We start from the raw sequence: 21,196 nt of genomic DNA, 5'->3' as shown, positions 1-21,196 counted from the left end.
TCAATGAAAGTTAGCATAGCACCGGCGGGGCCATGTGTCGATCCCATTGAGACATTTAACAAATGTGTTGTCAGGCTGAGTGGTCTAAAGTGCTTGATTAAGTGTGTGGAGGTGTCGGTTCAAATCCCACCATTGAGGTTGCCCTTGGTAAAGCTATTCTTCAATACATGAATCGTATCAGTCGCTCTAGGAGTGTGCAGGGATTCAATATTCATGTGGGGCCATGCAAGAGAAGAAATAAGAAAACATTTGCGAAGAGGTTGGTTTTCCAATCTACACATGTAGTTCATCACCTTCACCACTCAGATACCAAGTTCTGTGCTGTTGCGGTGGCAGTCGGCCATCTTACCAATCTTTGCGAAAGTCAAAATCTTGCAGTGCCATAAAAAAGTACTGATTTTTTGGGTTGCTCGATGAGGATGGGATTCGAACCCATGCATGCAGCGCACAATGGATTAGCAGTCCATCGCCTTAACCACTCGGCCACCTCATCCGTTGTGATACATTAGGCAGTTTCCCCCACAAACTGTAGTAGCTGCATGTAAACCCATGATTGAAATCAATGAAAGTTAGGCATAGCAACGGCAGGGCCATGTGTCGATCCCATCGAGACATTTAACAAATGTGTTGTCAGGCTGAGTGGTCTAAAGTGCTTGATTAAGTGTGTGGAGGTGTCGGTTCAAATCCCACCATTGAGGTTGCCCGTGGTAATGCTATTCTTCAATACCTGAATCTTATCAGTCGCTCTAGGAGTGTGCAGGGATTCAATATTCATGTGGGGCCATGCAAGAGAAGAAATAAGAAAAACATTTGCGAAGAGGTTGGTTTTCCAATCTACACATGTAGTTCATCACCTTCACCACTCAGATACCAAGTTCTGTGCTGTTGCGGTGGCAGTCGGCCATCTTACCAGTCTTTGCGAAAGTCAAAATCTTACAGTGCCATAAAAAAGTACTGATTTTTTGGGTTGCTCGATGAGGATGGGATTCGAACCCATGCATGCAGCGCACAATGGATTAGCAGTCCATCGCCTTAACCACTCGGCCACCTCATCCGTTGGTATACGAGTGGCAGTTGCCCCCACAAACTGTAGTAGCTGCATGTAAACCCATGATTGAAATCAATGAAAGTTAGGCATAGCAACGGCAGGGCCATGTGTCGATCCCATCGAGACATTTAACAAATGTGTTGTCAGGCTGAGTGGTCTAAAGTGCTTGATTAAGTGTGTGGAGGTGTCGGTTCAAATCCCACCGTTGAGGTTGCCGGTGGTAATGCTATTCTTCAATACCTGAATCTTATCAGTCGCTCTAGGAGTGTGCAGGGATTCAATATTCATGTGGGGCCATGCAAGAGAAGAAATAAGAAAACATTTGCGAAGAGGTTGGTTTTCCAATCTACACATGTAGTTCATCACCTTCACCACTCAGATACCAAGTTCTGTGCTGTTGCGGTGGCAGTCGGCCATCTTACCAGTCTTTGCGAAAGTCTAAAATCTTACAGTGCCATAAAAAAGTACTGATTTTTTGGGTTGCTCGATGAGGATGGGATTCGAACCCATGCATGCAGAGCACAATGGATTAGCAGTCCATCGCCTTAACCACTCGGCCACCTCATCCGTTGGTATACAAGTAGGCAGTTGCCCCCACAAACTGTAGTAGCTGCATGTAAACCCATGATTGAAATCAATGAAAGTTAGGCATAGCAACGGCAGGGCCATGTGTCGATCCCATCGAGACATTTAACAAATGTGTTGTCAGGCTGAGTGGTCTAAAGTGCTTGATTAAGTGTGTGGAGGTGTCGGTTCAAATCCCACCATTGAGGTTGCCCTTGGTAAAGCTATTCTTCAATACATGAATCGTATCAGTCGCTCTAGGAGTGTGCAGGGATTCAATATTCATGTGGGGCCATGCAAGAGAAGAAATAAGAAAACATTTGCGAAGAGGTTGGTTTTCCAATCTACACATGTAGTTCATCACCTTCACCACTCAGACACCAAGTTCTGTGCTGTTGCGGTGGCAGTCGGCCATCTTACCAATCTTTGCGAAAGTCAAAATCTTGCAGTGCCATAAAAAAGTACTGATTTTTTGGGTTGCTCGATGAGGATGGGATTCGAACCCATGCATGCAGCGCACAATGGATTAGCAGTCCATCGCCTTAACCACTCGGCCACCTCATCCGTTGGGATACAATAGGCAGTTTCCCCCACAAACTGTAGTAGCTGCATGTAAACCCATGATTGAAATCAATGAAAGTTAGGCATAGCAACGGCAGGGCCATGTGTCGATCCCATCGAGACATTTAACAAATGTGTTGTCAGGCTGAGTGGTCTAAAGTGCTTGATTAAGTGTGTGGAGGTGTCGGTTCAAATCCCACCGTTGAGGTTGCCCGTGGTAATGCTATTCTTCAATACCTGAATCTTATCAGTCGCTCTAGGAGTGTGCAGGGATTCAATATTCATGTGGGGCCATGCAAGAGAAGAAATAAGAAAACATTTGCGAAGAGGTTGGTTTTCCAATCTACACATGTAGTTCATCACCTTCACCACTCAGATACCAAGTTCTGTGCTGTTGCGGTGGCAGTCGGCCATCTTACCAGTCTTTGCGAAAGTCAAAATCTTACAGTGCCATAAAAAAGTACTGATTTTTTGGGTTGCTCGATGAGGATGGGATTCGAACCCATGCATGCAGCGCACAATGGATTAGCAGTCCATCGCCTTAACCACTCGGCCACCTCATCCTTTGGTATATAAGTTGGCAGTTGCCCCCACAAACTGTAGTAGCTGCATGTAAACCCATGATTGAAATCAATGAAAGTTAGGCATAGCAACGGCAGGGCCATGTGTCGATCCCATCGAGACATTTAACAAATGTGTTGTCAGGCTGAGTGGTCTAAAGTGCTTGATTAAGTGTGTGGAGGTGTCGGTTCAAATCCCACCATTGAGGTTGCCCTTGGTAAAGCTATTCTTCAATACATGAATCGTATCAGTCGCTCTAGGAGTGTGCAGGGATTCAATATTCATGTGGGGCCATGCAAGAGAAGAAATAAGAAAACATTTGCGAAGAGGTTGGTTTTCCAATCTACACATGTAGTTCATCACCTTCACCACTCAGACACCAAGTTCTGTGCTGTTGCGGTGGCAGTCGGCCATCTTACCAATCTTTGCGAAAGTCAAAATCTTGCAGTGCCATAAAAAAGTACTGATTTTTTGGGTTGCTCGATGAGGATGGGATTCGAACCCATGCATGCAGCGCACAATGGATTAGCAGTCCATCGCCTTAACCACTCGGCCACCTCATCCGTTGGTATACATTAGGCAGTTTCCCCCACAAACTGTAGTAGCTGCATGTAAACCCATGATTGAAATCAATGAAAGTTAGGCATAGCAACGGCAGGGCCATGTGTCGATCCCATCGAGACATTTAACAAATGTGTTGTCAGGCTGAGTGGTCTAAAGTGCTTGATTAAGTGTGTGGAGGTGTCGGTTCAAATCCCACCGTTGAGGTTGCCCGTGGTAATGCTATTCTTCAATACCTGAATCTTATCAGTCGCTCTAGGAGTGTGCAGGGATTCAATATTCATGTGGGGCCATGCAAGAGAAGAAATAAGAAAACATTTGCGAAGAGGTTGGTTTTCCAATCTACACATGTAGTTCATCACCTTCACCACTCAGATACCAAGTTCTGTGCTGTTGCGGTGGCAGTCGGCCATCTTACCAGTCTTTGCGAAAGTCAAAATCTTACAGTGCCATAAAAAAGTACTGATTTTTTGGGTTGCTCGATGAGGATGGGATTCGAACCCATGCATGCAGCGCACAATGGATTAGCAGTCCATCGCCTTAACCACTCGGCCACCTCATCCGTTGGTATACAAGTGGCAGTTGCCCCCACAAACTGTAGTAGCTGCATGTAAACCCATGATTGAAATCAATGAAAGTTAGGCATAGCAACGGCAGGGCCATGTGTCGATCCCATCGAGACATTTAACAAATGTGTTGTCAGGCTGAGTGGTCTAAAGTGCTTGATTAAGTGTGTGGAGGTGTCGGTTCAAATCCCACCGTTGAGGTTGCCCGTGGTAATGCTATTCTTCAATACCTGAATCTTATCAGTCGCTCTAGGAGTGTGCAGGGATTCAATATTCATGTGGGGCCATGCAAGAGAAGAAATAAGAAAACATTTGCGAAGAGGTTGGTTTTCCAATCTACACATGTAGTTCATCACCTTCACCACTCAGATACCAAGTTCTGTGCTGTTGCGGTGGCAATCGGCCATCTTACCAGTCTTTGCGAAAGTCTAAATCTTACAGTGCCATAAAAAAGTACTGATTTTTTGGGTTGCTCGATGAGGATGGGATTCAAACCCATGCATGCAGAGCACAATGGATTAGCAGTCCATCGCCTTAACCACTCGGCCACCTCATCCGTTGGTATACAAGTTGGCAGTTGCCCCCACAAACTGTAGTAGCTGCATGTAAACCCATGATTGAAATCAATGAAAGTTAGGCATAGCAACGGCAGGGCCATGTGTCGATCCCATCGAGACATTTAACAAATGTGTTGTCAGGCTGAGTGGTCTAAAGTGCTTGATTAAGTGTGTGGAGGTGTCGGTTCAAATCCCACCGTTGAGGTTGCCGGTGGTAAAGCTATTCTTCAATACCTGAATCTTATCAGTCGCTCTAGGAGTGTGCAGGGATTCAATATTCATGTGGGGCCATGCAAGAGAAGAAATAAGAAAACATTTGCGAAGAGGTTGGTTTTCCAATCTACACATGTAGTTCATCACCTTCACCACTCAGATACCAAGTTCTGTGCTGTTGCGGTGGCAATCGGCCATCTTACCAGTCTTTGCGAAAGTCTAAATCTTACAGTGCCATAAAAAAGTACTGATTTTTTGGGTTGCTCGATGAGGATGGGATTCAAACCCATGCATGCAGAGCACAATGGATTAGCAGTCCATCGCCTTAACCACTCGGCCACCTCATCCGTTGGTATACAAGTTGGCAGTTGCCCCCACAAACTGTAGTAGCTGCATGTAAACCCATGATTGAAATCAATGAAAGTTAGGCATAGCAACGGCAGGGCCATGTGTCGATCCCATTGAGACATTTAACAAATGTGTTGTCAGGCTGAGTGGTCTAAAGTGCTTGATTAAGTGTGTGGAGGTGTCGGTTCAAATCCCACCGTTGAGGTTGCCGGTGGTAAAGCTATTCTTCAATACCTGAATCTTATCAGTCGCTCTAGGAGTGTGCAGGGATTCTATATTCATGTGGGGCTATGCAAGAGAAGAAATAAAAAAACATTTGCGAAGAGGTTGGTTATCCAATCTACCCACGCAGTTCATCGCCTTCACCACTCAGATACCAAGTTCTGTGCTGTTGCGGTGGCAGTCGGCCATCTTACCAATCTTTGCGAAAGTCAAAATCTTACAGTGCCATAAAAAAGTACTGATTTTTTGGGTTGCTCGATGAGGATGGGATTCGAACCCATGCATGCAGCGCACAATGGATTAGCAGTCCATCGCCTTAACCACTCGGCCACCTCATCCGTTGCGATACATTAGGCAGTTTCCCCCACAAACTGTAGTAGCTGCATGTAAACCCATGATTGAAATCAATGAAAGTTAGGCATAGCAACGGCAGGGCCATGTGTCGATCCCATTGAGACATTTAACAAATGTGTTGTCAGGCTGAGTGGTCTAAAGTGCTTGATTAAGTGTGTGGAGGTGTCGGTTCAAATCCCACCATTGAGGTTGCCCTTGGTAAAGCTATTCTTCAATACATGAATCGTATCAGTCGCTCTAGGAGTGTGCAGGGATTCAATATTCATGTGGGGCCATGCAAGAGAAGAAATAAGAAAACATTTGCGAAGAGGTTGGTTTTCCAATCTACACATGTAGTTCATCACCTTCACCACTCAGACACCAAGTTCTGTGCTGTTGCGGTGGCAGTCGGCCATCTTACCAATCTTTGCGAAAGTCAAAATCTTGCAGTGCCATAAAAAAGTACTGATTTTTTGGGTTGCTCGATGAGGATGGGATTCGAACCCATGCATGCAGCGCACAATGGATTAGCAGTCCATCGCCTTAACCACTCGGCCACCTCATCCGTTGCGATACATTAGGCAGTTTCCCCCACAAACTGTAGTAGCTGCATGTAAACCCATGATTGAAATCAATGAAAGTTAGGCATAGCAACGGCAGGGCCATGTGTCGATCCCATCGAGACATTTAACCTCTTTGGTATAGGGGGCAGTATTGAGAATTTTGGAAAAAATATGTTCCCATTTTTAACTGCCTCCTACACCAACTCAGAAGCTAGAATATGCATATTATTGTTCAGGTTTGGATAGAAAACACTCTGAATTTTCTAAAACTGTTTGAATGGTGTCTGTGAGTATAACAGAACTCCTATGGCAGGCAAAAACCTGACAAGGCTTCAAGCAGGAAGTACCCTGTCTGACAAGGAGTCGTGCGTCTTACCTCTTTTTATTGAAAAGTAAGGATCTTAGCTGTAACGTGACAATTCCCAGGGCTCCAATAGGCTCTCAGAGCCCGCGAAATAACTGAAGGTTTACGAGGGAACCTCAGGTTGAAATATATTATCGCCTTTTGTAAGTGGATGCTCGGAGGACCTTTCAATGATGCGCGTGCATGAGTCGCTTCTGAGGAGAAATTTTATTCGGCTGTTTAGGCTCAATGCATACTCCCGGTCGGAATATTAACACTTCTCTATGACATAAATGGCATAAAAATTGGTTTTAAACAGCGGTTGACATGCTTCGAAGTACGGTAATGGAATATTTAGACATTTTTGACACGCCAATGCGCCATGCGCGACACCGCGAAGAAGCATTCTAGAACTCACGAACAAAACGTCGCTGTTTGGATATAACGATGGATTATTTGGGACCAAACCAACATTTGTTATTGAAGTAGAAGTCCTGGCAGTGTATTCTGATGAAGAACAAGCAAGGTAAGAACATCTTTCTTATAGGAAATGTGATTTTGGTGGATGCTGACCTGGGTGGGTATCTAAATAGCTAGCCCTGTAATGCCGGGCTATGTACTTAGATTATTGCAAAATGTGCTTCATCCGAAAAGCTATTTTAAAATCGGACATATCGAGTGCATAGAGGGGTAATGTATCTATAATTCTTAAAATAATTGTTATGCTTTTTGTGAACGTTTATCGTGAGTAATTTAGCAAACTGTTAGTAAATTCACCGGAAGTTTGCGGTGGTTATGCTTTTTCTGAACGTCACATGCTAATGTAAAAAGCTGGTTTTTGATATAAATATGAACTTGATTGAACAGACATGCATGTATTGTATAACACAATGTCCTAGGTGTGTCATCTGATGAAGATTATAAAAGGTTAGTGCTGCATTTAGCTGTGGTTTGGGTTTATGTGACATGATATGCTAGCTTGAAAAATGGGTGTCAGATTTTTTCTGGCTGGGCACTCTGCTGACATAATCTAATGTTTTGCTTTTGTTGTAAAGCCTTTTTGAAATCGGACAGTGGGGTTAGATTAACGAGATTCTTGTCTTTAAATAGCTGTGAAATAGTCATATGTTTGAGAAATTGAAGTTATAGCATTTCTAACGATTCAAAAATCGCGCCACTGGATTTCAGTGGCTGTTACGTAGGTGGGACGAGTTCGTCCCACATGTACTAGAGAGGTTAACAAATGTGTTGTCAGGCTGAGTGGTCTAAAGTGCTTGATTAAGTGTGTGGAGGTGTCGGTTCAAATCCCACCGTTGAGGTTGCCGGTGGTAATGCTATTCTTCAATACCTGAATCTTATCAGTCGCTCTAGGAGTGTGCAGGGATTCTATATTCATGTGGGGCTATGCAAGAGAAGAAATAAAAAAAACATTTGCGAAGAGGTTGGTTATCCAATCTACCCATGTAGTTCATCGCCTTCACCACTCAGATACCAAGTTCTGTGCTGTTGCGGTGGCAGTCGGCCATCTTACCAATCTTTGCGAAAGTCTAAATCTTACAGTGCCATAAAAAAGTACTGATTTTTTGGGTTGCTCGATGAGGATGGGATTCGAACCCATGCATGCAGAGCACAATGGATTAGCAGTCCATCGCCTTAACCACTCGGCCACCTCATCCGTTGGTATACAGTTGGCAGTTGCCCCCACAAACTGTAGTAGCTGCATGTAAACCCATGATTGAAATCAATGAAAGTTAGGCATAGCAACGGCAGGGCCATGTGTCGATCCCATCGAGACATTTAACAAATGTGTTGTCAGGCTGAGTGGTCTAAAGTGCTTGATTAAGTGTGTGGAGGTGTCGGTTCAAATCCCACCATTGAGGTTGCCCTTGGTAAAGCTATTCTTCAATACATGAATCGTATCAGTCGCTCTAGGAGTGTGCAGGGATTCAATATTCATGTGGGGCCATGCAAGAGAAGAAATAAGAAAACATTTGCGAAGAGGTTGGTTTTCCAATCTACACATGTAGTTCATCACCTTCACCACTCAGACACCAAGTTCTGTGCTGTTGCGGTGGCAGTCGGCCATCTTACCAATCTTTGCGAAAGTCAAAATCTTACAGTGCCATAAAAAAGTACTGATTTTTTGGGTTGCTCGATGAGGATGGGATTCGAACCCATGCATGCAGCGCACAATGGATTAGCAGTCCATCGCCTTAACCACTCGGCCACCTCATCCGTTGGTATACAATTGGCAGTTGCCCCCACAAACTGTAGTAGCTGCATGTAAACCCATGATTGAAATCAATGAAAGTTAGGCATAGCAACGGCAGGGCCATGTGTCGATCCCATTGAGACATTTAACAAATGTGTTGTCAGGCTGAGTGGTCTAAAGTGCTTGATTAACCTCTCTAGTACATGTGGGACGAACTCGTCCCACCTACGTAACAGCCACTGAAATCCAGTGGCGCGATTTTTGAATCGTTAGAAATGCTATAACTTCAATTTCTCAAACATATGACTATTTCACAGCTATTTAAAGACAAAATCTCGTTAATCTAACCCCACTGTCGGATTTCAAAAAGGCTTTACAACAAAAGCAAAACATTAGATTATGTCAGCAGAGTGCCCAGCCAGAAAAATCTGACACCCATTTTTCAAAGCTAGCATATCAATGTCACATAAACCCAAACCACAGCTAAATGCAGCACTAACCTTTTATAATCTTCATCAGATGACACACCTAGGACATTGTGTTATACATACATGCATGTCTGTTCAATCAAGTTCATATTTATATCAAAAACCAGCTTTTTACATTAGCATGTGACGTTCAGAAAAAGCATAACCACCGCAAACTTCCGGTGAATTTACTAACAGTTTGCTAAATTACTCACGATAAACGTTCACAAAAAGCATAACAATTATTTTAAGAATTATAGATACATTACCCCTCTATGCACTCGATATGTCCGATTTTAAAATAGCTTTTCGGATGAAGCACATTTTGCAATAATCTAAGTACATAGCCCGGCATTACAGGGCTAGCTATTTAGATACCCACCCAGGTCAGCATCCACCAAAATCACATTTCCTATAAGAAAGATGTTCTTACCTTGCTTGTTCTTCATCAGAATACACTGCCAGGACTTCTACTTCAATAACAAATGTTGGTTTGGTCCCAAATAATCCATCGTTATATCCAAACAGCGACGTTTTGTTCGTGAGTTCTAGAATGCTTCTTCGCGGTGTCGCGCATGGCGCATTGGCGTGTCAAAAATGTCTAAATATTCCATTACCGTACTTCGAAGCATGTCAACCGCTGTTTAAAACCAATTTTTATGCCATTTATGTCATAGAGAAGTGTTAATATTCCGACCGGGAGTATGCATTGAGCCTAAACAGCCGAATAAAATTTCTCCTCAGAAGCGACTCATGCACGCGCATCATTGAAAGGTCCTCCGAGCATCCACTTACAAAAGGCGATAATATATTTCAACCTGAGGTTCCCTCGTAAACCTTCAGTTATTTCGCGGGCTCTGAGAGCCTATTGGAGCCCTGGGAATTGTCACGTTACAGCTAAGATCCTTACTTTTCAATAAAAAGAGGTAAGACGCACGACTCCTTGTCAGACAGGGTACTTCCTGCTTGAAGCCTTGTCAGGTTTTTGCCTGCCATAGGAGTTCTGTTATACTCACAGACACCATTCAAACAGTTTTAGAAAATTCAGAGTGTTTTCTATCCAAACCTGAACAATAATATGCATATTCTAGCTTCTGAGTTGGTGTAGGAGGCAGTTAAAAATGGGAACATATTTTTTCCAAAATTCTCAATACTGCCCCCTATACCAAAGAGGTTAAGTGTGTGGAGGTGTCGGTTCAAATCCCACCATTGAGGTTGCCCTTGGTAAAGCTATTCTTCAATACATGAATCGTATCAGTCGCTCTAGGAGTGTGCAGGGATTCAATATTCATGTGGGGCCATGCAAGAGAAGAAATAAGAAAACATTTGCGAAGAGGTTGGTTTTCCAATCTACACATGTAGTTCATCACCTTCACCGCTCAGACACCAAGTTCTGTGCTGTTGCGGTGGCAGTCGGCCATCTTACCAATTTTTGCGAAAGTCAAAATCTTGCAGTGCCATAAAAAAGTTCTGATTTTTTGGGTTGCTCGATGAGGATGGGATTCAAACCCATGCATGCAGCGCACAATGGATTAGCAGTCCATCGCCTTAACCACTCGGCCACCTCATCCGTTGCGATACATTAGGCAGTTGCCCCCACAAACTGTAGTAGCTGCATGTAAACCCATGATTGAAATCAATGAAAGTTAGGCATAGCAACGGCAGGGCCATGTGTCGATCCCATCGAGACATTTAACAAATGTGTTGTCAGGCTGAGTGGTCTAAAGTGCTTGATTAAGTGTGTGGAGGTGTCGGTTCAAATCCCACCGTTGAGGTTGCCGGTGGTAATGCTATTCTTCAATACCTGAATCTTATCAGTCGCTCTAGGAGTGTGCAGGGATTCTATATTCATGTGGGGCTATGCAAGAGAAGAAATAAAAAAACATTTGCGAAGAGGTTGGTTATCCAATCTACACATGTAGTTCATCGCCTTCACCACTCAGATACCAAGTTCTGTGCTGTTGCGGTGGCAGTCGGCCATCTTACCAATCTTTGCGAAAGTCAAAATCTTACAGTGCCATAAAAAATAACTGATTTTTTGGGTTGCTCGATGAGGATGGGATTCAAACCCATGCATGCAGCGCACAATGGATTAGCAGTCCATCGCCTTAACCACTCGGCCACCTCATCCGTTGGTATACAGTGGCAGTTGCCCCCACAAACTGTAGTAGCTGCATGTAAACCCATGATTGAAATCAATGAAAGTTAGGCATAGCAACGGCAGGGCCATGTGTCGATCCCATCGAGACATTTAACAAATGTGTTGTCAGGCTGAGTGGTCTAAAGTGCTTGATTAAGTGTGTGGAGGTGTCGGTTCAAATCCCACCGTTGAGGTTGCCCGTGGTAAAGCTATTCTTCAATACCTGAATCTTATCAGTCGCTCTAGGAGTGTGCAGGGATTCAATATTCATGTGGGGCCATGCAAGAGAAGAAATAAAAAAACATTTGCGAAGAGGTTGGTTTTCCAATCTACACATGTAGTTCATCGCCTTCACCACTCAGATACCAAGTTCTGTGCTGTTGCGGTGGCAGTCGGCCATCTTACCAATCTTTGCGAAAGTCAAAATCTTGCAGTGCCATAAAAAAGTACTGATTTTTTGGGTTGCTCGATGAGGATGGGATTCGAACCCATGCATGCAGCGCACAATGGATTAGCAGTCCATCGCCTTAACCACTCGGCCACCTCATCCGTTGGTATACAAGTTGGCAGTTGCCCCCACAAACTGTAGTAGCTGCATGTAAACCCATGATTGAAATCAATGAAAGTTAGGCATAGCAACGGCAGGGCCATGTGTCGATCCCATCGAGACATTTAACAAATGTGTTGTCAGGCTGAGTGGTCTAAAGTGCTTGATTAAGTGTGTGGAGGTGTCGGTTCAAATCCCACCGTTGAGGTTGCCCGTGGTAATGCTATTCTTCAATACCTGAATCTTATCAGTCGCTCTAGGAGTGTGCAGGGATTCAATATTCATGTGGGGCCATGCAAGAGAAGAAATAAGAAAACATTTGCGAAGAGGTTGGTTTTCCAATCTACACATGTAGTTCATCGCCTTCACCACTCAGATACCAAGTTCTGTGCTGTTGCGGTGGCAGTCGGCCATCTTACCAATCTTTGCGAAAGTCAAAATCTTACAGTGCCATAAAAAAGTACTGATTTTTTGGGTTGCTCGATGAGGATGGGATTCGAACCCATGCATGCAGAGCACAATGGATTAGCAGTCCATCGCCTTAACCACTCGGCCACCTCATCCGTTGGTATACAAGTGGCAGTTGCCCCCACAAACTGTAGTAGCTGCATGTAAACCCATGATTGAAATCAATGAAAGTTAGGCATAGCAACGGCAGGGCCATGTGTCGATCCCATCGAGACATTTAACAAATGTGTTGTCAGGCTGAGTGGTCTAAAGTGCTTGATTAAGTGTGTGGAGGTGTCGGTTCAAATCCCACCGTTGAGGTTGCCCGTGGTAATGCTATTCTTCAATACCTGAATCTTATCAGTCGCTCTAGGAGTGTGCAGGGATTCAATATTCATGTGGGGCCATGCAAGAGAAGAAATAAAAAAACATTTGCGAAGAGGTTGGTTTTCCAATCTACACATGTAGTTCATCGCCTTCACCACTCAGATACCAAGTTCTGTGCTGTTGCGGTGGCAGTCGGCCATCTTACCAATCTTTGCGAAAGTCAAAATCTTACAGTGCCATAAAAAAGTACTGATTTTTTGGGTTGCTCGATGAGGATGGGATTCAAACCCATGCATGCAGAGCACAATGGATTAGCAGTCCATCGCCTTAACCACTCGGCCACCTCATCCGTTGGTATACAAGTGGCAGTTGCCCCCACAAACTGTAGTAGCTGCATGTAAACCCATGATTGAAATCAATGAAAGTTAGGCATAGCAACGGCAGGGCCATGTGTCGATCCCATCGAGACATTTAACAAATGTGTTGTCAGGCTGAGTGGTCTAAAGTGCTTGATTAAGTGTGTGGAGGTGTCGGTTCAAATCCCACCGTTGAGGTTGCCCTTGGTAAAGCTATTCTTCAATACATGAATCGTATCAGTCGCTCTAGGAGTGTGCAGGGATTCAATATTCATGTGGGGCCATGCAAGAGAAGAAATAAAAAAACATTTGCGAAGAGGTTGGTTTTCCAATCTACACATGTAGTTCATCGCCTTCACCACTCAGATACCAAGTTCTGTGCTGTTGCGGTGGCAGTCGGCCATCTTACCAATCTTTGCGAAAGTCAAAATCTTACAGTGCCATAAAAAAGTACTGATTTTTTGGGTTGCTCGATGAGGATGGGATTCGAACCCATGCATGCAGCGCACAATGGATTAGCAGTCCATCGCCTTAACCACTCGGCCACCTCATCCGTTGGTATACAAGTGGCAGTTGCCCCCACAAACTGTAGTAGCTGCATGTAAACCCATGATTGAAATCAATGAAAGTTAGGCATAGCAACGGCAGGGCCATGTGTCGATCCCATCGAGACATTTAACAAATGTGTTGTCAGGCTGAGTGGTCTAAAGTGCTTGATTAAGTGTGTGGAGGTGTCGGTTCAAATCCCACCGTTGAGGTTGCCCGTGGTAATGCTATTCTTCAATACCTGAATCTTATCAGTCGCTCTAGGAGTGTGCAGGGATTCAATATTCATGTGGGGCCATGCAAGAGAAGAAATAAAAAAACATTTGCGAAGAGGTTGGTTTTCCAATCTACACATGTAGTTCATCGCCTTCACCACTCAGATACCAAGTTCTGTGCTGTTGCGGTGGCAGTCGGCCATCTTACCAATCTTTGCGAAAGTCAAAATCTTGAAGTGCCATAAAAAAGTACTGATTTTTTGGGTTGCTCGATGAGGATGGGATTCGAACCCATGCATGCAGCGCACAATGGATTAGCAGTCCATCGCCTTAACCACTCGGCCACCTCATCCGTTGGTATACATTGGCAGTTGCCCCCACAAACTGTAGTAGCTGCATGTAAACCCATGATTGAAATCAATGAAAGTTAGGCATAGCAACGGCAGGGCCATGTGTCGATCCCATTGAGACATTTAACAAATGTGTTGTCAGGCTGAGTGGTCTAAAGTGCTTGATTAAGTGTGTGGAGGTGTCGGTTCAAATCCCACCGTTGAGGTTGCCCGTGGTAAAGCTATTCTTCAATACCTGAATCTTATCAGTCGCTCTAGGAGTGTGCAGGGATTCAATATTCATGTGGGGCTATGCAAGAGAAGAAATAAAAAACATTTGCGAAGAGGTTGGTTTTCCAATCTACACATGTAGTTCATCGCCTTCACCACTCAGATACCAAGTTCTGTGCTGTTGCGGTGGCAGTCGGCCATCTTACCAATCTTTGCGAAAGTCAAAATCTTACAGTGCCATAAAAAAGTACTGATTTTTTGGGTTGCTCGATGAGGATGGGATTCGAACCCATGCATGCAGAGCACAATGGATTAGCAGTCCATCGCCTTAACCACTCGGCCACCTCATCCGTTGGTATACAAGTGGCAGTTGCCCCCACAAACTGTAGTAGCTGCATGTAAACCCATGATTGAAATCAATGAAAGTTAGGCATAGCAACGGCAGGGCCATGTGTCGATCCCATCGAGACATTTAACAAATGTGTTGTCAGGCTGAGTGGTCTAAAGTGCTTGATTAAGTGTGTGGAGGTGTCGGTTCAAATCCCACCGTTGAGGTTGCCCGTGGTAAAGCTATTCTTCAATACATGAATCGTATCAGTCGCTCTAGGAGTGTGCAGGGATTCAATATTCATGTGGGGCCATGCAAGAGAAGAAATAAAAAAACAGTTGCGAAGAGGTTGGTTTTCCAATCTACACATGTAGTTCATCGCCTTCACCACTCAGATACCAAGTTCTGTGCTGTTGCGGTGGCAGTCGGCCATCTTACCAATCTTTGCGAAAGTCAAAATCTTGCAGTGCCATAAAAAAGTACTGATTTTTTGGGTTGCTCGATGAGGATGGGATTCGAACCCATGCATGCAGAGCACAATGGATTAGCAGTCCATCGCCTTAACCACTCGGCCACCTCATCCGTTGGTATACAAGTGGCAGTTGCCCCCACAAACTGTAGTAGCTGCATGTAAACCCATGATTGAAATCAATGAAAGTTAGGCATAGCAACGGCAGGGCCATGTGTCGATCCCATCGAGACATTTAACAAATGTGTTGTCAGGCTGAGTGGTCTAAAGTGCTTGATTAAGTGTGTGGAGGTGTCGGTTCAAATCCCACCGTTGAGGTTGCCCTTGGTAAAGCTATTCTTCAATACCTGAATCTTATCAGTCGCTCTAGGAGTGTGCAGGGATTCTATATTCATGTGGGGGCCATGCAAGAGAAGAAATAAAAAAACATTTGCGAAGAGGTTGGTTTTCCAATCTACACATGTAGTTCATCGCCTTCACCACTCAGATACCAAGTTCTGTGCTGTTGCGGTGGCAGTCGGCCATCTTACCAATCTTTGCGAAAGTCAAAATCTTGCAGTGCCATAAAAAAGTACTGATTTTTTGGGTTGCTCGATGAGGATGGGATTCGAACCCATGCATGCAGCGCACAATGGATTAGCAGTCCATCGCCTTAACCACTCGGCCACCTCATCCGTTGGTATACAAGTGGCAGTTGCCCCCACAAACTGTAGTAGCTGCATGTAAACCCATGATTGAAATCAATGAAAGTTAGGCATAGCAACGGCAGGGCCATGTGTCGATCCCATCGAGACATTTAACAAATGTGTTGTCAGGCTGAGTGGTCTAAAGTGCTTGATTAAGTGTGTGGAGGTGTCGGTTCAAATCCCACCGTTGAGGTTGCCCTTGGTAAAGCTATTCTTCAATACATGAATCGTATCAGTCGCTCTAGGAGTGTGCAGGGATTCAATATTCATGTGGGGCCATGCAAGAGAAGAAATAAAAAAACATTTGCGAAGAGGTTGGTTTTCCAATCTACACATGTAGTTCATCGCCTTCACCACTCAGATACCAAGTTCTGTGCTGTTGCGGTGGCAGTCGGCCATCTTACCAATCTTTGCGAAAGTCAAAATCTTGCAGTGCCATAAAAAAGTACTGATTTTTTGGGTTGCTCGATGAGGATGGGATTCGAACCCATGCATGCAGAGCACAATGGATTAGCAGTCCATCGCCTTAACCACTCGGCCACCTCATCCGTTGGTATACAAGTGGCAGTTGCCCCCACAAACTGTAGTAGCTGCATGTAAACCCATGATTGAAATCAATGAAAGTTAGGCATAGCAACGGCAGGGCCATGTGTCGATCCCATCGAGACATTTAACAAATGTGTTGTCAGGCTGAGTGGTCTAAAGTGCTTGATTAAGTGTGTGGAGGTGTCGGTTCAAATCCCACCGTTGAGGTTGCCCGTGGTAAAGCTATTCTTCAATACCTGAATCTTATCAGTCGCTCTAGGAGTGTGCAGGGATTCAATATTCATGTGGGGCCATGCAAGAGAAGAAATAAAAAAACATTTGCGAAGAGGTTGGTTTTCCAATCTACACATGTAGTTCATCGCCTTCACCACTCAGATACCAAGTTCTGTGCTGTTGCGGTGGCAGTCGGCCATCTTACCAATCTTTGCGAAAGTCAAAATCTTGCAGTGCCATAAAAAAGTACTGATTTTTTGGGTTGCTCGATGAGGATGGGATTCGAACCCATGCATGCAGAGCACAATGGATTAGCAGTCCATCGCCTTAACCACTCGGCCACCTCATCCGTTGGTATACAAGTGGCAGTTGCCCCCACAAACTGTAGTAGCTGCATGTAAACCCATGATTGAAATCAATGAAAGTTAGGCATAGCAACGGCAGGGCCATGTGTCGATCCCATCGAGACATTTAACAAATGTGTTGTCAGGCTGAGTGGTCTAAAGTGCTTGATTAAGTGTGTGGAGGTGTCGGTTCAAATCCCACCGTTGAGGTTGCCCGTGGTAAAGCTATTCTTCAATACCTGAATCTTATCAGTCGCTCTAGGAGTGTGCAGGGATTCAATATTCATGTGGGGCCATGCAAGAGAAGAAATAAAAAACATTTGCGAAGAGGTTGGTTTTCCAATCTACACATGTAGTTCATCGCCTTCACCACTCAGATACCAAGTTCTGTGCTGTTGCGGTGGCAGTCGGCCATCTTACCAATCTTTGCGAAAGTCAAAATCTTGCAGTGCCATAAAAAAGTACTGATTTTTTGGGTTGCTCGATGAGGATGGGATTCGAACCCATGCATGCAGAGCACAATGGATTAGCAGTCCATCGCCTTAACCACTCGGCCACCTCATCCGTTGGTATACAAGTGGCAGTTGCCCCCACAAACTGTAGTAGCTGCATGTAAACCCATGATTGAAATCAATGAAAGTTAGGCATAGCAACGGCAGGGCCATGTGTCGATCCCATCGAGACATTTAACAAATGTGTTGTCAGGCTGAGTGGTCTAAAGTGCTTGATTAAGTGTGTGGAGGTGTCGGTTCAAATCCCACCGTTGAGGTTGCCCTTGGTAAAGCTATTCTTCAATACCTGAATCTTATCAGTCGCTCTAGGAGTGTGCAGGGATTCAATATTCATGTGGGGCCATGCAAGAGAAGAAATAAAAAAACATTTGCGAAGAGGTTGGTTTTCCAATCTACACATGTAGTTCATCGCCTTCACCACTCAGATACCAAGTTCTGTGCTGTTGCGGTGGCAGTCGGCCATCTTACCAATCTTTGCGAAAGTCAAAATCTTGCAGTGCCATAAAAAAGTACTGATTTTTTGGGTTGCTCGATGAGGATGGGATTCGAACCCATGCATGCAGCGCACAATGGATTAGCAGTCCATCGCCTTAACCACTCGGCCACCTCATCCGTTGGTATACAAGTGGCAGTTGCCCCCACAAACTGTAGTAGCTGCATGTAAACCCATGATTGAAATCAATGAAAGTTAGGCATAGCAACGGCAGGGCCATGTGTCGATCCCATCGAGACATTTAACAAATGTGTTGTCAGGCTGAGTGGTCTAAAGTGCTTGATTAAGTGTGTGGAGGTGTCGGTTCAAATCCCACCGTTGAGGTTGCCCGTGGTAATGCTATTCTTCAATACCTGAATCTTATCAGTCGCTCTAGGAGTGTGCAGGGATTCTATATTCATGTGGGGCTATGCAAGAGAAGAAATAAAAAAACATTTGCGAAGAGGTTGGTTATCCAATCTACCCATGTAGTTCATCGCCTTCACCACTCAGATACCAAGTTCTGTGCTGTTGCGGTGGCAGTCGGCCATCTTACCAATCTTTGCGAAAGTCAAAATCTTACAGTGCCATAAAAAAGTACTGATTTTTTGGGTTGCTCGATGAGGATGGGATTCGAACCCATGCATGCAGCGCACAATGGATTAGCAGTCCATCGCCTTAACCACTCGGCCACCTCATCCGTTGGTATACAAGTGGCAGTTGCCCCCACAAACTGTAGTAGCTGCATGTAAACCCATGATTGAAATCAATGAAAGTTAGGCATAGCAACGGCAGGGCCATGTGTCGATCCCATCGAGACATTTAACAAATGTGTTGTCAGGCTGAGTGGTCTAAAGTGCTTGATTAAGTGTGTGGAGGTGTCGGTTCAAATCCCACCGTTGAGGTTGCCCTTGGTAAAGCTATTCTTCAATACATGAATCTTATCAGTCGCTCTAGGAGTGTGCAGGGATTCAATATTCATGTGGGGCCATGCAAGAGAAGAAATAAAAAAACATTTGCGAAGAGGTTGGTTTTCCAATCTACACATGTAGTTCATCGCCTTCACCACTCAGATACCAAGTTCTGTGCTGTTGCGGTGGCAGTCGGCCATCTTACCAATCTTTGCGAAAGTCAAAATCTTACAGTGCCATAAAAAAGTACTGATTTTTTGGGTTGCTCGATGAGGATGGGATTCGAACCCATGCATGCAGAGCACAATGGATTAGCAGTCCATCGCCTTAACCACTCGGCCACCTCATCCAGTTGGTATACAAGTGGCAGTTGCCCCCACAAACTGTAGTAGCTGCATGTAAACCCATGATTGAAATCAATGAAAGTTAGGCATAGCAACGGCAGGGCCATGTGTCGATCCCATCGAGACATTTAACAAATGTGTTGTCAGGCTGAGTGGTCTAAAGTGCTTGATTAAGTGTGTGGAGGTGTCGGTTCAAATCCCACCGTTGAGGTTGCCCTTGGTAAAGCTATTCTTCAATACCTGAAACGTATCAGTCGCTGTAGGAGTGTGCAGGGATTCTATATTCATGTGGGGCCATGCAAGAGAAAAAAAAATAAAAATTTGCGAAGAGGTTGGTTTTCCAATCTACACATGTAGTTCATCGCCTTCACCACTCAGATACCAAGTTCTGTGCTGTTGCAGTGGCAGTCGGCCATCTTACCAATCTTTGCGAAAGTCAAAATCTTACAGTGCCATAAAAAAGTACTGATTTTTTGGGTTGCTCGATGAGGATGGGATTCGAACCCATGCATGCAGAGCACAATGGATTAGCAGTCCATCGCCTTAACCACTCGGCCACCTCATCCGTTGGTATACAAGTGGCAGTTGCCCCCACAAACTGTAGTAGCTGCATGTAAACCCATGATTGAAATCAATGAAAGTTAGGCATAGCAACGGCAGGGCCATGTGTCGATCCCATCGAGACATTTAACAAATGTGTTGTCAGGCTGAGTGGTCTAAAGTGCTTGATTAAGTGTGTGGAGGTGTCGGTTCAAATCCCACCGTTGAGGTTGCCCGTGGTAATGCTATTCTTCAATACCTGAATCTTATCAGTCGCTCTAGGAGTGTGCAGGGATTCAATATTCATGTGGGGCTATGCAAGAGAAGAAATAAAAAAAACATTTGCGAAGAGGTTGGTTTTCCAATCTACACATGTAGTTCATCGCCTTCACCACTCAGATACCAAGTTCTGTGCTGTTGCGGTGGCAGTCGGCCATCTTACCAATCTTTGCGAAAGTCAAAATCTTACAGTGCCATAAAAAAGTACTGATTTTTTGGGTTGCTCGATGAGGATGGGATTCGAACCCATGCATGCAGAGCACAATGGATTAGCAGTCCATCGCCTTAACCACTCGGCCACCTCATCCGTTGGTATACAAGTTGGCAGTTGCCCCCACAAACTGTAGTAGCTGCATGTAAACCCATGATTGAAATCAATGAAAGTTAGGCATAGCAACGGCAGGGCCATGTGTCGATCCCATCGAGACATTTAACAAATGTGTTGTCAGGCTGAGTGGTCTAAAGTGCTTGATTAAGTGTGTGGAGGTGTCGGTTCAAATCCCACCAGTTGAGGTTGCCCTTGGTAAAGCTATTCTTCAATACATGAATCGTATCAGTCGCTCTAGGAGTGTGCAGGGATTCAATATTCATGTGGGGCTATGCAAGAGAAGAAATAAAAAAAACATTTGCGAAGAGGTTGGTTTTCCAATCTACACATGTAGTTCATCGCCTTCACCACTCAGATACCAAGTTCTGTGCTGTTGCGGTGGCAGTCGGCCATCTTACCAATCTTTGCGAAAGTCAAAATCTTGCAGTGCCATAAAAAAGTACTGATTTTTTGGGTTGCTCGATGAGGATGGGATTCGAACCCATGCATGCAGCGCACAATGGATTAGCAGTCCATCGCCTTAACCACTCGGCCACCTCATCCATTGGTATACAAGTGGCAGTTGCCCCCACAAACTGTAGTAGCTGCATGTAAACCCATGATTGAAATCAATGAAAGTTAGGCATAGCAACGGCAGGGCCATGTGTCGATCCCATCGAGACATTTAACAAATGTGTTGTCAGGCTGAGTGGTCTAAAGTGGCTTGATTAAGTGTGTGGAGGTGGTCGGTTTTCAAAATCCCACCGTTGAGGTTGCCCGGTGGTAAGCTATTCTTCAATACCTGAATCTTATCAGTCGCTCTAGGAGTGTGCAGGGATTCTATATTCATGTGGGGCTATGCAAGAGAAGAAATAAAAAAAACATTTGCGAAGAGGTTGGTTATCCAATCTACCCACGCAGTTCATGGCCTTCACCAATCAGATACCAAGTTCTGTGCTGTTGCGGTGGCAGTCGGCCATCTTACCAT

General features: G+C 44.7%; 32 non-coding genes across 32 annotated transcripts; all 32 read right to left on the bottom strand.

Annotated features, from left to right (window-relative positions):
* Positions 1–411: 411 nt before the first annotated feature.
* On the bottom strand, positions 412–493 carry trnas-gcu (transfer RNA serine (anticodon GCU)). Its single transcript has one exon. It is a non-coding gene; the product is annotated as a tRNA-Ser (tRNA).
* Positions 494–972: 479 nt separating this feature from the next.
* Positions 973–1,054, bottom strand: trnas-gcu (transfer RNA serine (anticodon GCU)). The gene has a single exon. It is a non-coding gene; the product is annotated as a tRNA-Ser (tRNA).
* A 479-nt stretch (positions 1,055–1,533) lies between these two features.
* On the bottom strand, positions 1,534–1,615 carry trnas-gcu (transfer RNA serine (anticodon GCU)). The gene has a single exon. It is a non-coding gene; the product is annotated as a tRNA-Ser (tRNA).
* Positions 1,616–2,094: 479 nt separating this feature from the next.
* trnas-gcu (transfer RNA serine (anticodon GCU)) lies at positions 2,095–2,176 on the bottom strand. Its single transcript has one exon. It is a non-coding gene; the product is annotated as a tRNA-Ser (tRNA).
* A 478-nt stretch (positions 2,177–2,654) lies between these two features.
* Positions 2,655–2,736, bottom strand: trnas-gcu (transfer RNA serine (anticodon GCU)). The gene has a single exon. It is a non-coding gene; the product is annotated as a tRNA-Ser (tRNA).
* A 479-nt stretch (positions 2,737–3,215) lies between these two features.
* Positions 3,216–3,297, bottom strand: trnas-gcu (transfer RNA serine (anticodon GCU)). The gene has a single exon. It is a non-coding gene; the product is annotated as a tRNA-Ser (tRNA).
* Positions 3,298–3,775: 478 nt separating this feature from the next.
* trnas-gcu (transfer RNA serine (anticodon GCU)) lies at positions 3,776–3,857 on the bottom strand. The gene has a single exon. It is a non-coding gene; the product is annotated as a tRNA-Ser (tRNA).
* Positions 3,858–4,335: 478 nt separating this feature from the next.
* On the bottom strand, positions 4,336–4,417 carry trnas-gcu (transfer RNA serine (anticodon GCU)). The gene has a single exon. It is a non-coding gene; the product is annotated as a tRNA-Ser (tRNA).
* A 479-nt stretch (positions 4,418–4,896) lies between these two features.
* trnas-gcu (transfer RNA serine (anticodon GCU)) lies at positions 4,897–4,978 on the bottom strand. The gene has a single exon. It is a non-coding gene; the product is annotated as a tRNA-Ser (tRNA).
* Positions 4,979–5,457: 479 nt separating this feature from the next.
* trnas-gcu (transfer RNA serine (anticodon GCU)) lies at positions 5,458–5,539 on the bottom strand. Its single transcript has one exon. It is a non-coding gene; the product is annotated as a tRNA-Ser (tRNA).
* Positions 5,540–6,017: 478 nt separating this feature from the next.
* On the bottom strand, positions 6,018–6,099 carry trnas-gcu (transfer RNA serine (anticodon GCU)). Its single transcript has one exon. It is a non-coding gene; the product is annotated as a tRNA-Ser (tRNA).
* Positions 6,100–8,033: 1,934 nt separating this feature from the next.
* On the bottom strand, positions 8,034–8,115 carry trnas-gcu (transfer RNA serine (anticodon GCU)). The gene has a single exon. It is a non-coding gene; the product is annotated as a tRNA-Ser (tRNA).
* Positions 8,116–8,593: 478 nt separating this feature from the next.
* Positions 8,594–8,675, bottom strand: trnas-gcu (transfer RNA serine (anticodon GCU)). The gene has a single exon. It is a non-coding gene; the product is annotated as a tRNA-Ser (tRNA).
* Positions 8,676–10,607: 1,932 nt separating this feature from the next.
* On the bottom strand, positions 10,608–10,689 carry trnas-gcu (transfer RNA serine (anticodon GCU)). Its single transcript has one exon. It is a non-coding gene; the product is annotated as a tRNA-Ser (tRNA).
* A 478-nt stretch (positions 10,690–11,167) lies between these two features.
* trnas-gcu (transfer RNA serine (anticodon GCU)) lies at positions 11,168–11,249 on the bottom strand. Its single transcript has one exon. It is a non-coding gene; the product is annotated as a tRNA-Ser (tRNA).
* A 477-nt stretch (positions 11,250–11,726) lies between these two features.
* Positions 11,727–11,808, bottom strand: trnas-gcu (transfer RNA serine (anticodon GCU)). The gene has a single exon. It is a non-coding gene; the product is annotated as a tRNA-Ser (tRNA).
* Positions 11,809–12,287: 479 nt separating this feature from the next.
* Positions 12,288–12,369, bottom strand: trnas-gcu (transfer RNA serine (anticodon GCU)). The gene has a single exon. It is a non-coding gene; the product is annotated as a tRNA-Ser (tRNA).
* Positions 12,370–12,847: 478 nt separating this feature from the next.
* On the bottom strand, positions 12,848–12,929 carry trnas-gcu (transfer RNA serine (anticodon GCU)). Its single transcript has one exon. It is a non-coding gene; the product is annotated as a tRNA-Ser (tRNA).
* A 478-nt stretch (positions 12,930–13,407) lies between these two features.
* On the bottom strand, positions 13,408–13,489 carry trnas-gcu (transfer RNA serine (anticodon GCU)). The gene has a single exon. It is a non-coding gene; the product is annotated as a tRNA-Ser (tRNA).
* Positions 13,490–13,967: 478 nt separating this feature from the next.
* trnas-gcu (transfer RNA serine (anticodon GCU)) lies at positions 13,968–14,049 on the bottom strand. The gene has a single exon. It is a non-coding gene; the product is annotated as a tRNA-Ser (tRNA).
* A 476-nt stretch (positions 14,050–14,525) lies between these two features.
* On the bottom strand, positions 14,526–14,607 carry trnas-gcu (transfer RNA serine (anticodon GCU)). The gene has a single exon. It is a non-coding gene; the product is annotated as a tRNA-Ser (tRNA).
* A 478-nt stretch (positions 14,608–15,085) lies between these two features.
* On the bottom strand, positions 15,086–15,167 carry trnas-gcu (transfer RNA serine (anticodon GCU)). The gene has a single exon. It is a non-coding gene; the product is annotated as a tRNA-Ser (tRNA).
* A 479-nt stretch (positions 15,168–15,646) lies between these two features.
* Positions 15,647–15,728, bottom strand: trnas-gcu (transfer RNA serine (anticodon GCU)). The gene has a single exon. It is a non-coding gene; the product is annotated as a tRNA-Ser (tRNA).
* Positions 15,729–16,206: 478 nt separating this feature from the next.
* On the bottom strand, positions 16,207–16,288 carry trnas-gcu (transfer RNA serine (anticodon GCU)). Its single transcript has one exon. It is a non-coding gene; the product is annotated as a tRNA-Ser (tRNA).
* Positions 16,289–16,766: 478 nt separating this feature from the next.
* trnas-gcu (transfer RNA serine (anticodon GCU)) lies at positions 16,767–16,848 on the bottom strand. The gene has a single exon. It is a non-coding gene; the product is annotated as a tRNA-Ser (tRNA).
* Positions 16,849–17,325: 477 nt separating this feature from the next.
* Positions 17,326–17,407, bottom strand: trnas-gcu (transfer RNA serine (anticodon GCU)). The gene has a single exon. It is a non-coding gene; the product is annotated as a tRNA-Ser (tRNA).
* A 478-nt stretch (positions 17,408–17,885) lies between these two features.
* Positions 17,886–17,967, bottom strand: trnas-gcu (transfer RNA serine (anticodon GCU)). The gene has a single exon. It is a non-coding gene; the product is annotated as a tRNA-Ser (tRNA).
* A 478-nt stretch (positions 17,968–18,445) lies between these two features.
* trnas-gcu (transfer RNA serine (anticodon GCU)) lies at positions 18,446–18,527 on the bottom strand. Its single transcript has one exon. It is a non-coding gene; the product is annotated as a tRNA-Ser (tRNA).
* Positions 18,528–19,005: 478 nt separating this feature from the next.
* On the bottom strand, positions 19,006–19,087 carry trnas-gcu (transfer RNA serine (anticodon GCU)). The gene has a single exon. It is a non-coding gene; the product is annotated as a tRNA-Ser (tRNA).
* Positions 19,088–19,565: 478 nt separating this feature from the next.
* Positions 19,566–19,647, bottom strand: trnas-gcu (transfer RNA serine (anticodon GCU)). Its single transcript has one exon. It is a non-coding gene; the product is annotated as a tRNA-Ser (tRNA).
* Positions 19,648–20,126: 479 nt separating this feature from the next.
* Positions 20,127–20,208, bottom strand: trnas-gcu (transfer RNA serine (anticodon GCU)). The gene has a single exon. It is a non-coding gene; the product is annotated as a tRNA-Ser (tRNA).
* Positions 20,209–20,689: 481 nt separating this feature from the next.
* On the bottom strand, positions 20,690–20,771 carry trnas-gcu (transfer RNA serine (anticodon GCU)). Its single transcript has one exon. It is a non-coding gene; the product is annotated as a tRNA-Ser (tRNA).
* Positions 20,772–21,196: the final 425 nt, after the last annotated feature.

Source organism: Salmo trutta, unplaced genomic scaffold, assembly GCF_901001165.1.
Source record: "Salmo trutta unplaced genomic scaffold, fSalTru1.1, whole genome shotgun sequence".
NCBI lineage: Eukaryota > Metazoa > Chordata > Actinopteri > Salmoniformes > Salmonidae > Salmo > Salmo trutta.
The sequence above is the reverse complement of the archived record's forward strand: the minus strand, read 5'-3'. Positions and strand labels throughout refer to the sequence as shown.